This window comes from Aotus nancymaae, unplaced genomic scaffold, assembly GCF_030222135.1.
Source record: "Aotus nancymaae isolate 86718 unplaced genomic scaffold, 86718_ANA_hifiasm-v0.15.2.pri h1tg000041l, whole genome shotgun sequence".
NCBI classification, from domain to species: domain Eukaryota; kingdom Metazoa; phylum Chordata; class Mammalia; order Primates; family Aotidae; genus Aotus; species Aotus nancymaae.
In genome coordinates, this window is record NW_026988455.1 from 18917304 (window position 1) to 18932958 (window position 15655).

At 35.7% G+C, this 15655-nt stretch overlaps 1 protein-coding gene and 1 long non-coding RNA gene across 3 annotated transcripts in view; one reads left to right on the forward strand and one right to left on the reverse strand.

The window, feature by feature from the left end:
- The window catches only part of LOC135268674 (uncharacterized), a 16835-nt gene extending 1277 nt beyond the window's left edge, over positions 1-15558 (forward strand). The window contains exons 2-5 of one of the 2 annotated variants that reach the window (XR_010337009.1): positions 5752-5829; positions 6532-6627; positions 13171-13350; positions 14120-15557. This is a non-coding gene — a long non-coding RNA (uncharacterized LOC135268674). Of the gene's footprint in view, positions 1-5751; positions 5830-6531; positions 6628-13170; positions 13351-14119 lie in introns of both variants that reach the window. The other variant, XR_010337010.1, reaches the window with a different exon arrangement.
- The window catches only part of ZNF782 (zinc finger protein 782), a 38933-nt gene continuing 33898 nt past the window's right edge, over positions 10621-15655 (reverse strand). The window contains exon 6 of the transcript XR_010337008.1: positions 10621-14313. The gene's annotated coding sequence lies outside the window, so the exon portion shown is untranslated. The remainder of the gene's footprint in view (positions 14314-15655) is intronic.

Sequence of the window (15655 nt, forward strand, 5' to 3'; positions counted from 1 at the left end):
TGCATCTTCTAGAAATGAGCTTGCTTAAACCTCATGTGGTATACTTCTGAAATCAGGAACCAAATTAGGAACCTCTCAGCACCGTAATTTTATGACTCCTTTTAGTAACACACACACTCACACACACATGGTTGATACTTTCTAACAGGTTATCTTATATGGCAATAAGAATAAGTTTTGATTAGCAAGAAAAAAGGGATTAATGGTAGAAGTAAACTAGTGCACTATGTGTGAATCAAGGTATAAAACTTTACTGTTGGGCCGGGTGCGGTGGCTCACGCCTGTAATCCCAGCACTTTGGGAGGCCGAGGCGGGTGGATCACGAGGTCAAGAGATCGAGACCATCCTGGTCAGCATGGTGAAACCCCGTCTCTACTAAAAATACAGAAAATTAGCTGGGCATGGTGGCGTGTGCCTGTAATCCCAGCTACTCGGGAGACTGAGGCAGGAGAATTGCCTGAACCCAGGAGGCGGAGGTTGCGGTGAGCCGAGATTGCGCCATTGCACTCCAGCCTGGGTAACAAGAGCGAAACTCAGTCTCAAAAAAAAAAAAAACTTTACTGTTGACACTGAAAAACACTAATAGATACTGGAGGAAAAGACTAACATTTGTTTTTAAAAATTCTAATCATTCTAGGTTTTCTAAGTGTATATTTTCTTCTTTTTTTTGACATTTATACATTTGTTTTCCTAAAGAAACTATTCCAACTTTCATTTTATTGACTTATGGTAATGATCAGAAAATAAGTGAAAATGCGTAGCAACGTCTCTATATTTACTATATATACTATCACTAAATATTTAAAAATTTATCCTGGTGCAGTAAAAGTGCAACTGCAAGAAAAAGAACGCAGTATATATCAACTGACTTTTAAAGCAGTGGAAAGAGAACGCTCAGTAACCTCATTAGAACAATGAGAGGCACTGCAACAAAGTAAGGACATATCCATGGCACTAACATTACAATCACTAATTTTCACAAGGATTCATTCAACACTAAGCAATTTAAAAAAATCTAAATTTTAAAAATTTAAATTATAAATTTCTTAAGTTTTCAAGAAAAACAAGTCTTTTAAAAAGATAAACCCTTCCATTCCTTTCCAAGGAAAAGCTAGCTCACCCTTCACTTCTCTCTGAAGGCTGAGACCTTGCCTGGTGCCAGCAGAGCTGCTCTCCACAACTTCCAAGTTTGGCGCTGTGTGTGTAGGTGCAGCAACTAATAAATGTTTGCAGAGATTTTTTTTTTTTTTTGAGACAGGGTCTCACTATATCACTGAGGTTGGAGTGCAGTGGTGTGATGATGGCTCATTGCAGCTTGGACTTCCTGGGCTCAAGTGATCCTCCTACCTCAGCCTCCCAAGTAGCTAAGTTTTGACCTTTCTTCTTTCCCTTCCTTTTCTCCTTCCCTTCCTTCCCTTACTCTTCCTCTTTTCTTTCCTTTTTTTTTTCTTTTCTTGTGCTATGTTGCCCAGGCTGGTCTCAAACTCCTGGGCTCAGGTGATCTACCCACCTTGGCCTCACAAAGTGCTGGGACTACAGGCACAAGCCACCATGACTGGCCTGCAGTGAGATATTTTGAGACAATAAAACATCATGTTTCTCTTAAAGTATCACTCACTAACTTAGTAGTGTTTATTCACCTGTGGAAGGGCAGCTGGTGGTTTCCAATTTTTGACAATTTTGAATAATAACCCTGTAACATAAGATTCACACACAGGTTTTTATATAAAAATAAAATTTCAATTCATTTAAAAAAATCTTTCTTCTTTGTGTTGCCTGATATGTCTATTCTTTTTCAGATATATTGTTTGAATTACTCTAGTTTTATAGAAAGCCTTGAAATCTCATAAATTCTCCAATTTGGTTTTCTTTTTAAGAATTGTTTTGGCTATTCTAGTTTCTTGGCCTTTCCATGCATATTTTAGAATCAGCCTGTTGACATCTACAAAAAGATTGCTCAGATTTGGGAGAGCTGGCTATATTCCTATTTACCAGTTGTTCACTGTTGGTAAATAGGAATAAGATGACTTTTGTATATTGACCTTATATCCTCAAAGCTTAATAAACTTGCTTATTAATTAAATAAGGATTTTTTGGTACATTGTTTGGAATGTTCTACATATATAATCATTTTGTCTGCAAATAGTGACCACTTGTTTCTTCTTTTCAGACTGTATGACTTTTCTTTCTTTCTGTTCCTTTATTTTACTGGTCAAGACTTGTAGGATGATGTTGAACAGAAGTACTGAGAGAGCATTGCTATCTTAATCTGTTTTGGGCTGCTATAATGGAATACCTCAGGCTGGGTTTCTTTTTTAGCAAGTACAGAAGTTTACTTTTCATGGTTCTGGAGCCTGAGAAGTTCAAGATAAGGCCCTGGCATGTTTAGTGTCTGATAAGGTTCTGGCCCCTGCTTCCAAGATGGCATCTTGAATGCTACATCTTTGAGGGATGGGGTGGGGTGAGGAACAGAATGCTCTTCCTCACATGGCAGAAGAGAGAAAGGGGCAAGAGAGTGCCAAACTTGCCTTTTTATAATAGTACCAGTCCTGCCCATGAAGGTGATACCCTCGTGGCCTAATCACCCCTTGAAGTTGAAAATACACAGCAGTCTCTCTTAAAATTGTTACAATGGCAATTAAATTTTCATATGAATTATGGAGAAAAACAAACATTAAAACCATAGCAATTGCCTTACTCAGCTCATCATTAAATGTGATGTTAGCTATAAGTTTTTGTAAATACCCTACATTAGAAGTTTCTCCTATTATTAATTAGCTAAGAGATTTTACAATAAATGTATGTTGAATTGTGCCAGATACCTGTCTTGCACCTATTGATATGATCAAATGGCTATTTTTATTTAGTCTGTTAATATTGTGAATTACATTCATTGATTAAAAAATTTTTCCTCATTGTGGTAAAATACGCAAAACATAAAACTTACAATTTTAATCATTTTTGAGTGTACAATTTAGTGGTAAAAAGCCCATTCACATTCTTGTGTGACCATTAACACTATCTGTCCCCAGAACCTTTCATCATCCCAAACTGAAGCTTCATACCCATTGAACAACTCCTCGTTCCTGCCTCCCCTAACTCCTCTGTAAACACTAGTCTACTTACTTTCACTATGAATTGTAGGTACCTCATTTAAGAGTTATCATAAAATATTTGTCATTTTGTGTCGTTTATTTCACTTAGCAAATGTCCTCAAGGTTTATCCATGTTGTAGTAACATATATCAGAATTTCATTATGTTTTAAGGCTGAATAATATTCCATTATATGTATATATCGTATTTTGTTTATCCATCTGTCAGTGAACATTTGGGTCATTTCCATCTTTTGGCTATTATTAGTAATGTTATTATGGACATTGGTGTAAAAATATTTGTTTGAGTCCCTGTGTATTAATCTGTTTTCATACTGCTATAAAGAAATACCCAAGACTGGGTAATTTGTAAAGGAAAGAGGTTTATCTGGCTCACAGTTCCATATGGCTAGGGAGGCCGCAGGAGACTTACAATCATGGCGGAAGGTGAAGGGGAAGCAAGGACATGGCGGCAGGAGAGAGAAAAGCACAGGAAAAACTATCATTTATAAAACCATCAGATCTCCTGAGAATACTCACTATCACAAGAACAGCATGTGGGAAACCTCCCCCATAATTCAGTTACTTGCCATCAGGTATCTCCCTCAATACCTGGGGATTACAATTCAAGATGAGATTTGGGTGGGGACACAAAGCTATATCATGCTGCTTTCAGTTATTTTGGGTATATACCTAGAAGTGGCATTGCTGGATCATGTGGTAATTCTATTAGTTTTTTGAGAAAACACTATGCTGTTTATCACGATGGCTATACCATTTTACCTTCCCACCAGCCATGCAAAACAGTTTCAATTTCTATACATCTTCATCAACTTACTTTCTATTTATAATTAATTTTTATAATAGCTTTTCTAATGGGTGTAAAGTGGTATTTTGTGGCTTTGATTTGCATTTTCTTAATGATTAGTGATGTTTTAAAATATAGTGTATTGGAAAAATTGAGATATAGTAAGGCCAATAGATTAGGATACAACAGCCACTGAAAAGATAATTTATTACTAAGAAAAAGGGATATACTGCACCGTGGGGTGCACACAGGGAAGCACCAGGATCAGACAAGAGGCAGAGGGAGAGAAGGGAACTATGGGCACAAGCCTTTACTGTGGATCATTTGGGAGGGAAGGGGTAAGACAGGCAATCAGGCTTAGGATTAGCTAGTTTGAATCATTTCAGCAGGCTTTGGGGCAGAGGGACTTCCCCTAGTTTTCTGGTGCATAGCCCTGAGGTGTTTTGTGCAGGGAAAGTGGCTCAGAGTGTGACAGCCTGATAAAGGAGGTGTTTGGAGCATGAGTTCTAGACTTGTCCATTTGTATTTGAAAAGTGCCCTCATTGTCAAATTGATTACTATTTCAAGAAATTTTCCAGCCCTATGGGGGCAGTCCCCCCAAGGTCAGCAAGGCTTCTGATGTCAAATCATCAGAATACAGAAAATAAAAGGCCTGATTAGTACAGATGCTGAGCAGCTTTTCAGTCCTTATTGACTATTTGTCTTTGGAGTAATGTCTATTCAAGTCCTCTACCCACTTTTGAATTAGGCTGTTTTTGTTTTTATTGTTGAGTTGTTGGAGTTCTTTGTATAGGCTGGATATTACCCCTTATGTCATATGATTTGCAAATGTTTTTTTCTCATTGTCTTTTCACACACTTGGTAATGTCTTTTAATGCAACAAAAGTTTCAAGGTCCAATTTATTAATCTTTTTATTCTGTTGCCTGTGCTTTTGGTGTCATGTGTAAGAAATCACTGCCAAATCCTATGTCAAGAAGCTTTTCCTTTATGTTTTCTTCTAAGTGTTTTATAGTTTTAGGTCTTATATTTAGGCCTTTGATCCATTTTGAGTTAATTTTTGTATGTTGTGTAAACGAAGTGTCCAACTTCATTCTTTTGTATGTGGTTATCCAGTTTTCCTAACCATGTTTATTGAACATAGATTTTTAAATATTGAACTAGATTGCATCTTTGGGATGTACTCCATGTGGCTGTGATGTATTAGATTTGCTAATATATCATTTTCTATATTTATTGCATCTATTTTCATGAGGGATATTATTCTATAGATTTCTATGGATTTTTTTACTGATTTGGTTATAGGGTGATGATGGACTCAGTAAATGAACAGGAAGTGTTTGCTCTCTAATGTTTTCTGAAAGAGATTGCGTAGAACTGGTATTATTTCCTCATTAAACGTCTAGCATAATTCACCAGTGGAACCACCTGAGTCTGGAGTTTTCTTTTTATAAGTGTTTTAAACTACAAATTTGATTTCATTAATAGATATGGAATATTTGTGTTATTCATTTTCTTCAATGTATTTTGGTTGTTTAATTGGTTCATTTTACCTAAGTTATTAAATTTAGAAGTATGAAGTTTTTCCTAGTATTTCCTTATTATCCTTTTAGTATCTGTGAGGTTAGTAGTGATGTCCCCTCTTTCATTCTTTGTATTGTTAATTTGTGGCATCTCTCTTTTTATCTTGGTCAGTCTTGCTAGAGGTATGCTAATAATAATCTTTTTCAAGGAATTAGCTTTTTTTGTTGATTTCTCTATTCTTCTGTTTTTAATTTCATTATTTATAGTTTAATTTTAATTATTTCCTCCTTTCTACTTCCTTTGAATTTAAATTGGTTTCTTTCTCTAGTTTCATAAGGTGGAAGCTTCGGTTACTTGTTTGGGATCCTTCTTTCCTAAAATAAGCAAGTAATGCTCAGACAGCCCTGTAAGTACTGTTTAACTGCATTTCAGAAATTTTATGTACTATTTTCATTTAGGCTTCCTTCTCGACTCATGGGCTTTTCAAAGTGTAATGTTTAAATTAAAGATATTTGGTGATTTCCCACACCGGCGCCTGGTGGGTGAAGGGCTAGGGGAGGAATAGCAGGGGGTGGGAGGGATTGGGGAGGGATAGCATTAGGAGAAATACCTAATGTAGATGACGGGGTGATGGATGCAGCAAACCACTACCACGGCACGTGCATATCTATTGCAACAAACCTGTACAACCTGCATATGTACCCCAGAACTTAAAGTATAATAAATAAATTTTAAAAATTTTTGGTGATTTCTCATACATTTTTAAAAATTAATTTTGAGATGAATTACTTTATGACATCAAAGTAATTTTGAGTGCTTTGTATGATTTTTAAATTCTTTTAAATTTGTGTAGGTTTGTTTTGTGGCTCAGAGTATGATCTATTATGAAGAATGTTCCATGTGTACTTGAAAATACTGTATATTCTGTTGGCGAATAGAGTACTTTAATTTAAATTGTATAGTATAGTGCATATTATCTATATCTTTACTGAATTTCTGCCTATTGTTCTTTTTTTAAAGTTTTCTTTTTTGGGGGGAAAGTGCTTCTCATATAAGGGCAGCTGCAAAATACAGAGACCTCTGCAACATTATTTGTTTTTTCTTAAAGTGAGAGAATGAGAAGGATCCAAGGAATCAAAGCAGTAGATGGACAAACCAGGAGCACCCCCGAGTCATTTTCAGGAAACAGCAACAAAACAAAAAGGTAAAATTTCCAATCAAGGAATTCTTCCAACAACTTAACTTCAGCTAGTCTCAGGGATTCCGAAGCCCTCTCCTTCAGTGGAGAAGTGTGACTTATTACTGCAAACCCATTACTCCACTACAACAAACAGCTTACAACAGAGTTTTGAATCACATCTGTCTACCTGAAAACTCAGGGGTGGAATGAGGCAAATACCCACAAAAACAAACACAAAAACCTGACAACAAAATGTCCCAAATGAAGACAAAGGTTTTTCAGAAAGGGCCTGTACTGGAAAGGCTATATCATAAAGCATTAAATACTACCGTGTATCCAAGACCCAGTTTGTGTTAATATACAGGATAAGCAGGTAGTTTTAACCTCTATGGCTAACCCCATTTCTCTATTTATGTAGACAGAGCTATTGACAACTACCAATATGCTGCTTTGTCCTTTAAGATTTATCTGTCACACAAGGCTTAAACCACTAAACCAAGCTTTTCTACTAACTACCTATTATTATTAGCAGGTACTGAGAAAGAAATAGTCTCCAACTATAATTGTAGATTTGTCTGTTTCTCCTTTCAAATCTATCCATTTGTGGCACACTGTATTTACACATTTAGGATTGTAATGTCTTCTTGGAAAATTAACTCTTATCATTATATAATGTGCCTCTTTATCCCTGATATATTCCTTTTCATGAAATTGACTTTGAAATTAATGTATCTATTCTAACTTTATTGCATGTTACATGCTATAGTTTTATTCATTCTTTTACTTTTAACATAGCTATGCCTTTATATATCAATTGAGTTTTGTGTAGATAGCATTGGGTCTTGCTTAAAAAAAAAATCCAGTGTGACAATATCTGTCTTTAACTGATGTGTTTAGAACATACACATTTATATTGATAATTAATGTGCTTGGAGTAAAATGTGCAGTCTTACTAGCTATTTCCTACTTATTCCTTTTTTTAATTTTTCCATCACTGTTTTTAACTAAGGAATTTTTATTATCCCATTTTATCTTATTATTTGTATCTTTTAAAAAGTTTAATGGTTTTCCTAATGTTTATAATGTACATTTAAAAATAATATGAGTCCAGGAAAAAGGCCATTTAAAAATAAATAAACCCTTAAAAAATATGAGTCTACCTTTGAATATTATATTTCCTCATGTGAATCCCTTATAAAGAGATTCCCCAGTATCCTTTAAAATAAAGAATAATCTCTGGCAGACAAAAACTAAATGAATTACTACCAGCAAACCTATCCCCAATTTTTTGGGGACATTCAAAGCTTCAGAGCTCAAAAGTAATCAGAACTCAGAAATTAGCATAATTAGTTCAAAGCTTGATTTAAATGTTTGAAGAACAGCAGAAACAAAAATCATATAATCATATAATATCAAATATAATATTATAGTCTCTATGAGGTAATAACTCATCAGCTACAACCACCTAAGACTGAAATTTTCTATACTCAGTTTGTATTAGTGCAATGCCTTCATTCTTAATGCTTCTTAGGGCATCACAGGTTTTAGAAATTAATGTTGTGACTGTTGTAAAACCAATAAAAAAGCTTGTAACTATAATAATGTACGTTTTCTAAGCCATGTCTGAATGTTCCTGCCTCAAGTTGGTTCCATGACAGTCACTTTCTCCTGCTTCTGAGACATGAAGAAAGGAGTGGGTGTGGGAGACTTTTTTATATGTATAGACATACACACGCTATTACTGCACTGGAGGTAGCAGAGATGAGGGGAGCGGGCTGCACCCTTTTAGATTGTGCTTCAGGAATCTCACCAGGTGCTTACAGAGATTGTCAGAATTTTAAGAAAGTTTCCATTGGCTGCAGCTGCTACTGTCAAAACTCTACCCAGAACAGCTCTCCTATTCAAAAGTTCTGTGGTGTTTTGTCCTGTATAGCTTTTTGTATTCTATTATTTGGGGCTAAATGTTTGTGTTGTATGCAGTGTAACATGCAGATGTATATTGCAGTTTTTGAAAGTGATCATTACTGTGGAATGCTAAAAAACATTAGTTCCTCCTATCATTTAAGCACCTATCTGTATATATTTTACTGGGTATAGGGCTGTGGTTTGACAGTTTGTTCTTTAACACTGTAAAAATATCATTCTATTTTCTTGCTTGTTTGGTTTCTGATGAAAAATCTATTATAATTCTTATTCTCTGCAGTTTAAATACAGTGTTTTAGTTTTTTTTCTCAAGGTTTTCTTTGTCTTTGTTTTGAATATGATATTGTTCAGGCTGTATTTTCTCCTTCTGAGATTCCAAATAAATGTATAGACTGTTTGATATTGCCCCAAAGCTTTTGAATGCTTTTTTCTTTCATTATTTTTCCTCAAGTTTACTGATATTTTCTTGCTTTGTTGAGCTTACTCATAGGCCCACCTACAGTATTCTTTAACTCTGTTATTATTTCTTTTATGCTATTGAAGTAGGAATGCAGCAGGACTAATTTCCAAGACAATAGGTCACATGACTCTGCTAAGTCAGGAGACAGTAAAAGAAACCAGCCCAAACCTGCTAGAACCAAAATGCTGATGTAACCAACCTCTGGTTACCTTCACTGCTCTTTATACACTAATTATAATTCATTAGCATGCTAATAAAATAAATAAAAATGCTAAAAAACACTCCAACCAGTGCCATGACCATTTATAAATGCACAGTCATTCCTGGAAGCAATGCCTGTATGGTCTGGATGGAGAGAAATCTCCAGTTCCAGGAGCTCCCTGCCCCTTTCTCAGAAAACTCAGGAATAATGCATGCCTTATTTAGCATATGATCAAGAAATAACCATAAAAATACCCAACCAATAGCCCTTGGGTCTACTCTACCTATGGAGTAGCGACTCTTTTATCCTTTTACTTTTTAGTAAACTTGCTTTCACTTTATACTGTCAGCTTGCTCTTAAATTCTTTCCTGTGAGAAGCCATGTACCCTCTTGGCCTCCCAGGCTGAGCCCCAACTTTGGGGTTTGCCTTGCGACACTGTGGTTATTACCAGTATGCCACATGTACACTAGTGATAACTTGTGTTTAGGATGAGTGCTAAGTTTCCAGAAATTTCTTCTAAATTTTGGCTTTACTGCTGAATTCTACTAAACATTTAAGGAAGAATTAGCAAGTCTTTTCAAACTATTCCTAGACATTGAAGACAAATTAATTCTTCCTAACTCATTTTATAAGGCCAACACTGACTTGGCACCAAAACTGAGGGAATGTGTTCTCTTTCTGGGTCCATGAGGGGGCGTGATTTTAAGGGCAAGAATTTCCCAGCACCATGCCCTACTCCTATCTCTTTCCATCTGGGAGATTTAATGGTTCATGTTTGAATTTCATCAGCACGGGAAGAAATTAAGAGTCAATCACTCCAGCGGAAGTTCTAAGGAACTCCTTTCATTGGCCTGGGGTCTTAGATAATGTGGGGGTTCCTCCCAGGTTAAAAGTCCTTCTTCCACACTCCTTTGGACTCCATGTTTGGATCCCCTTCCACGAATACTCCCTTCATGGAAGTCATCTTTCTCTATCCTGGATTTTCCCTCTGGGGTCCCCTTCCACACTCTCTCGTGGAAGCCTGTCTTCCCCTCCTAAACTCCATCTCTCTCTATTCCCTTCCACTCAGTGTGGAAGCTGCTTTCCTCTCCTGGATTCCATCTTTCTGGATTATCTCACTCAGTGTGAGAGTTAGCTGTTTCTTTCTCTCTCTCGTTAATAAGCCACTTTCTACAAACACTTTTGAGTCTGGCATTTACTGCGCACTGTGCTGTGGTCCCCTCTCTCATTCTTACGAGGGCAAGAGACCAAGAACCTGGAGAAACATCCTCTCAGGGGAGCTGAGGGCACCCTGAACCCATGAACCCCAATATTACAAAACCAAAGACACAACACAAAGAAATCTACAAGCCAACATCCCTGATGAACCCAGATACAAAAATCCTCAGGAAAATACCTCAACAAATCAAATGTAACAATACATCCAGAAGGTAATTAACCATAAGCCAGTTAAATTTATTTAAAGATGGTTCAGTATTTGCAAATCAATGTGATACATCAAGAGAATAAAGGGAAAAAGCATGATCATCTCCACAGATGCAAAAAAGAACCACACATTTTATAAAATTCAACATCCTTTTGTGATAAAAATTCTTAACGAATTAGGTAGAGAAGAAACATCCCTCAAACATCCCTTTGGTTTGTTATTCAGAGTAAGAGATATTTTATATACTGGAGCAAGGCCTTAGAAGGAAGTTAAGACATCTCTATAGAATTGGCTGCCCAGGTAAGTAGATTATAAGACACATACCTGCATGAAGAATTTTAGGGTGTGCTATTGGAATTATTATTAAGGAAGCAGGATTACACAGTGGGAGAATTAGGGCTGCCACATTTCAAGAAACCACAGACCAAAGTCAAGGAGATCTTTGGGGCTGGTATACCCCTTCATTGTTACCATGTGATAAGGCAAGAAGCCAAAGACTTTACACTTCCTTGTTGATGATTTCCCCGATGTGGGCTGCCCCAAGAAGGAGTCATAATCACTGGCATGGCAACTCAGACAATTATGAAGTCTTACAGCTTCTGCTGTAAGGGTTCTGCTATCTTACTTTCAATAACTAGGGGAATACGTATTTTAGCCCAAAGAGGGAATATGGATGTCACACATGACAGCAGTGGATATAGACTTTAACAACCAGAAATAGTAGAAAATGCAATTCCAGCAAATGCAAACAGCATTAATATATGTTCCATATATGTAGCAAAGTGGAGATTAGTTTCTGGTTTCCCTGTAGCTTAGAAAGGAGCAAAGAAAACAAAAGATTAGAAAAGTAATTTTAACCACATTGAGACCCTTGAATATTATTTTTAGGTCTTTGAATCTTATTTTGAAGACATTTCATTAGTATAACATTTACAGGGTTATTTACAGAGAACTTGATGAATGGGACCTAGAATGAGTACTTGAAATGGACACAAAGTGCACATAGTATTGAAATATTCCAGGTGAGAGGTAATAAGAATACGTTGTGTATTATCAGTAGATATGAATGGAAAGTGGCTGATTCCAGAGAAAATTCATAAATAATACCAGCAAAAATTCATGAGGTAACTAGATACTAAGCATTTTACATGAGGCATTTAACTTGCACCTCACAGTAATCCAAAATAAAAATATTATTATTATTGTTCACATTTTACAGAAGAGAATTCTGAAAAACAGACTGTTTAAGTAACACAAACTAAGATTGCAAAACTCAGAAGTGGTTGTACCTGCATTGAAAATAAGCAATTTGACTCCAGAGTTAGGGTGCTTAGCTAGTGAGTGAGTGTGTGTGTGTGTGTATGTGTGTGTGTGTTGATGAATTCTCAGACTTGGTAACTAACAGAGTAATCATAATAAGGGGAAAATTAAGACGTTTTCTTAGGTTCCACGCTAGAATGGCAAATAATATTGTTAACAAAATTAAAATTTTAAGAATAAGACAAGGTTTAAGAATAAAAGTATGAGTTTTGTTTTCATCACATACATATAATCTAAACATATATATATACACACACACATACATATACATATATTTGACAATTCATCTAGGTAAAAAAGAAATATAATGCAAAAGAGAAGTTGAGATTAAAGTGTAAATTTTTGAAGTTTGCTTATCACAGACACATTGTAGGCATTAAGACAGTACCAAACATGAATCAGTTCACATACAGTCTTAGAAATTGGATCATTCATTATATTCCAAAATAAATAAATATTATCATCTTTAGATCATAAACTACCAATTACTATACCATCTACTACTGTTTCATGGGTTGTGATCATTCTTATTTTCTTTCATTTTATTTTCAGAATTATCTTACCTGTACTACTTGATTCAGGGTATCTTCTGATTAGACAAGTAATCCTCTACTCTGATTTTACTTTGCTTAGCCACCTTTTACATTAGAGGTTATACATTGCTCACTTACAGCTTTCAGAAGCTTCAGGAATGAACATGACACATTTTCCCTATATACTTACACTCTCAAGTAATAAAGATATTTAAACCTTTGAGAGTTATGCAGGGAGAAAGGAATAATATTCCTGATCTTTACCCACACCCACCATGAATTGTTCATAATTACTCCTCATCTTTTCACCTGATGAATATCTATTATTTGCTTCTTTGGGAGTGCAAATATATCCCATATAACAATTTGGTGCTTAGGTATTAATTCTTTAACAGAATTGTTTAATGCTTTTAAGAGATAGTAATTTAAAAGCAAACACATTTAACTTGAAGAAGTGTTATTTTATTAAGAGAGAAAGAAATGTTGTTGGAATGCTTGCAGCTGAACACATAGCAGTACTAAGACAAGCTTGCATGACTGTAAACTGCAGAGTTTATACATTAGAGCCATTAAGTTTATATGAATTATGACATGGATTCTAACCATGCAGAATAAGGAAGAAAACTTTCACTGAGACTCAGGTAAGAGGAAAGGATTAGCGATCAGAAGCGATTGTCTCATTTTTCTCTTGTCAAAACCCAGGTGAGATGGAAACAGAAACAGCTTGGTGTAGAGGAATCTGGCCACATTGTACCTGGTGCTCTTCTCCTCCAGCATATTCTCTGGGTGCTAAAATATTTCAGATGAATAATGCATTGATGAGAGTGTCACGTCCAACATAACGTAAGAATCCGTTATGATATAAACAAGAGCAAAAGTAAGGTGAGTAAGCATATTGAAGGAGGGGGTGGGTGATAAAAGATGAATGTTAAGTTTCTTGTAAATTTTTGAATTATATTTACTATAGAGGCAATGAGAAGTTAAAGTCTGTATATACAGTATTCTCACGATCTCTTTTACTTCGTATACAAACCACTCTAGCGGCTATAGAAATAAACTATGGAGTTGGAAGTAGAGACTGAGACTTGTAAAGGGGAGACTAGCTACTGGTCTGCCACAATAGTTAATGCCAAAAATGAGAGTAGCTTTAATTAGGCTTAAATAAAGAAACCATAAGTGGTAATGAGATACATGAATTATTTTAGAGGTAAAATTTAAAAGGAAAATAATGAAATTGTGGTGAGCTATAGAGGGAAAAAAAGAAGGATGATAGATCACATCAAAGTTTTAAGTCCAAGCTTCTGAGTGGGTGGCGGTAAAATGTGTTGAGATGGATTCATAAAGGTAGCAGAGTTTATGCTGCTAAGTATCTAAATTCAATAACTCATCTCTTTGCCTTATTTTCATGCCTATCCAGCTATCTCCTAGTAATCATTTTTCTTCCCATGTAGCTTGTCCATAGGGAAAATAAACTAATGGTTAGACAAATACAAAAGTCTGACCTACCTCCTGTAATATCTCTCACTGTAAATTAATTAATTTCCTCTCTGGACTATATACCTTGTGTTTTGTGAGTTAATCAGTGAAAGTTATCTTTTAAAATTCTAATCAACAGTGTGAACTGACAAGTCTTATATTTTGGACTCCTTAGATGATACAGCAAATTTAAAAATACCAGCCTGACCAACATGGAGAAACCCCATCTCTACTAAAAATACAAAATTAGCCCAGCCGTGGTGGTGCATGATTGCAGTCCCAGCTACTCGGGAGGCTGAGGCAGGAGAATTGCTTGAACCCAGGAGGCAGAAGTTGTGGTGAGCTGAGGTTGCGCCATTGCACTCCAGCCTGGGCAACAAGAGAGAAACATCGTCTTAAAAGAAAAAAATCCTTGGTGAACTAACTACTCAATGGAAAACTCTATACCATCCTTTCCATTCAATTTTCCATATCCAATACACTATACAAGAATTATGAAATGCATACTTGTGGTCAATGAGAACCTTTAACATTCTTTTGCAAAAACTTAACGCAGAGCACCAACTGACACAACCAATATAACATTTGGAAAGAAATAACAAAATTAATCTGAATTTCCCCAAGGTCTATAAATTCTTGATGACATATTGCACTATTTTACTCCACTAGAGAATCAGTTTGTCTTACACTCTGACCCACTATATCTCATCTTTCTCTCTTACTCTTCTCTATTCTTTTCCCTTCCTGAAACATTTCTGGAATGAATCACTTTGCCCGCAAATTCTCTTCATAATCCCTGAAGGCACTGAAGTTTTTCCAGAGATGATTGTTAGTCCAAGCATATAAAAAGGTTTTCTCTTCAGGAGATTCCCATTATTTGTTATTTTGAAAACCAACTAAAGCTCCATTGCTCCAGTAAAGCAGAAAACATTTGCCAGTCATCCATAGAAATCCCTTATCTACAGTTTCCGGTCTATAGTTTAAAGAATAATAAAAAAAAATCATGGTTCTTAACATAATACAGTAAAACAGCTCTTTAAGCAAACCTATTGAGCCCACCTCAATTTTCTACAGAAAACAGTGTAAAGAGAGGAAAACATATTTTTATTCTCACTTTTCTCAAGAAAATTTATTAGAGATTGGAAATGGTACTATCATTTATTTATTTATTTACGTCACATAACTGTGACTCTATACAATAAATACCTTTGACCATCTGTGTACTCTAATTAGCAATACACACCCAGAAATAGTTTTGTTAATATTTGAGAAACTAAGCAAGTAGTTTACGGTTTTGAATATTAATAGAATGCTATAAGTCAGTCTTTATAGATGAAATTACTTATTAACCTTTATAGATTGAATAAAAATACTGTATAGGCATCCATGAAGTTGCATGAATATTATTGAAGAAAGTAATAAACACAACAGTTTAATATACTCTAGTGGTGCCTGAGAGGCTGACAACCTTATTCAATCCTCTGTCCCAGCACTAAGATAAAGCATTTACACTGTTATTTGACTAGAGAGATAGGTAAATTATATAACAAAATCAATGACTCTTTTCTTTTTTTCTTTTTTTTTTTTTTTTGAGACGGAGTTTCGCTCTTGTTACCCAGGCTGGAGTGCAATGGCGCGATCTCAGCTCACCGCAACCTCCGCCTCCTGGGTTCAGGCAATTCTCCTGCCTCAGCCTCCTGAGTAGCTGGGA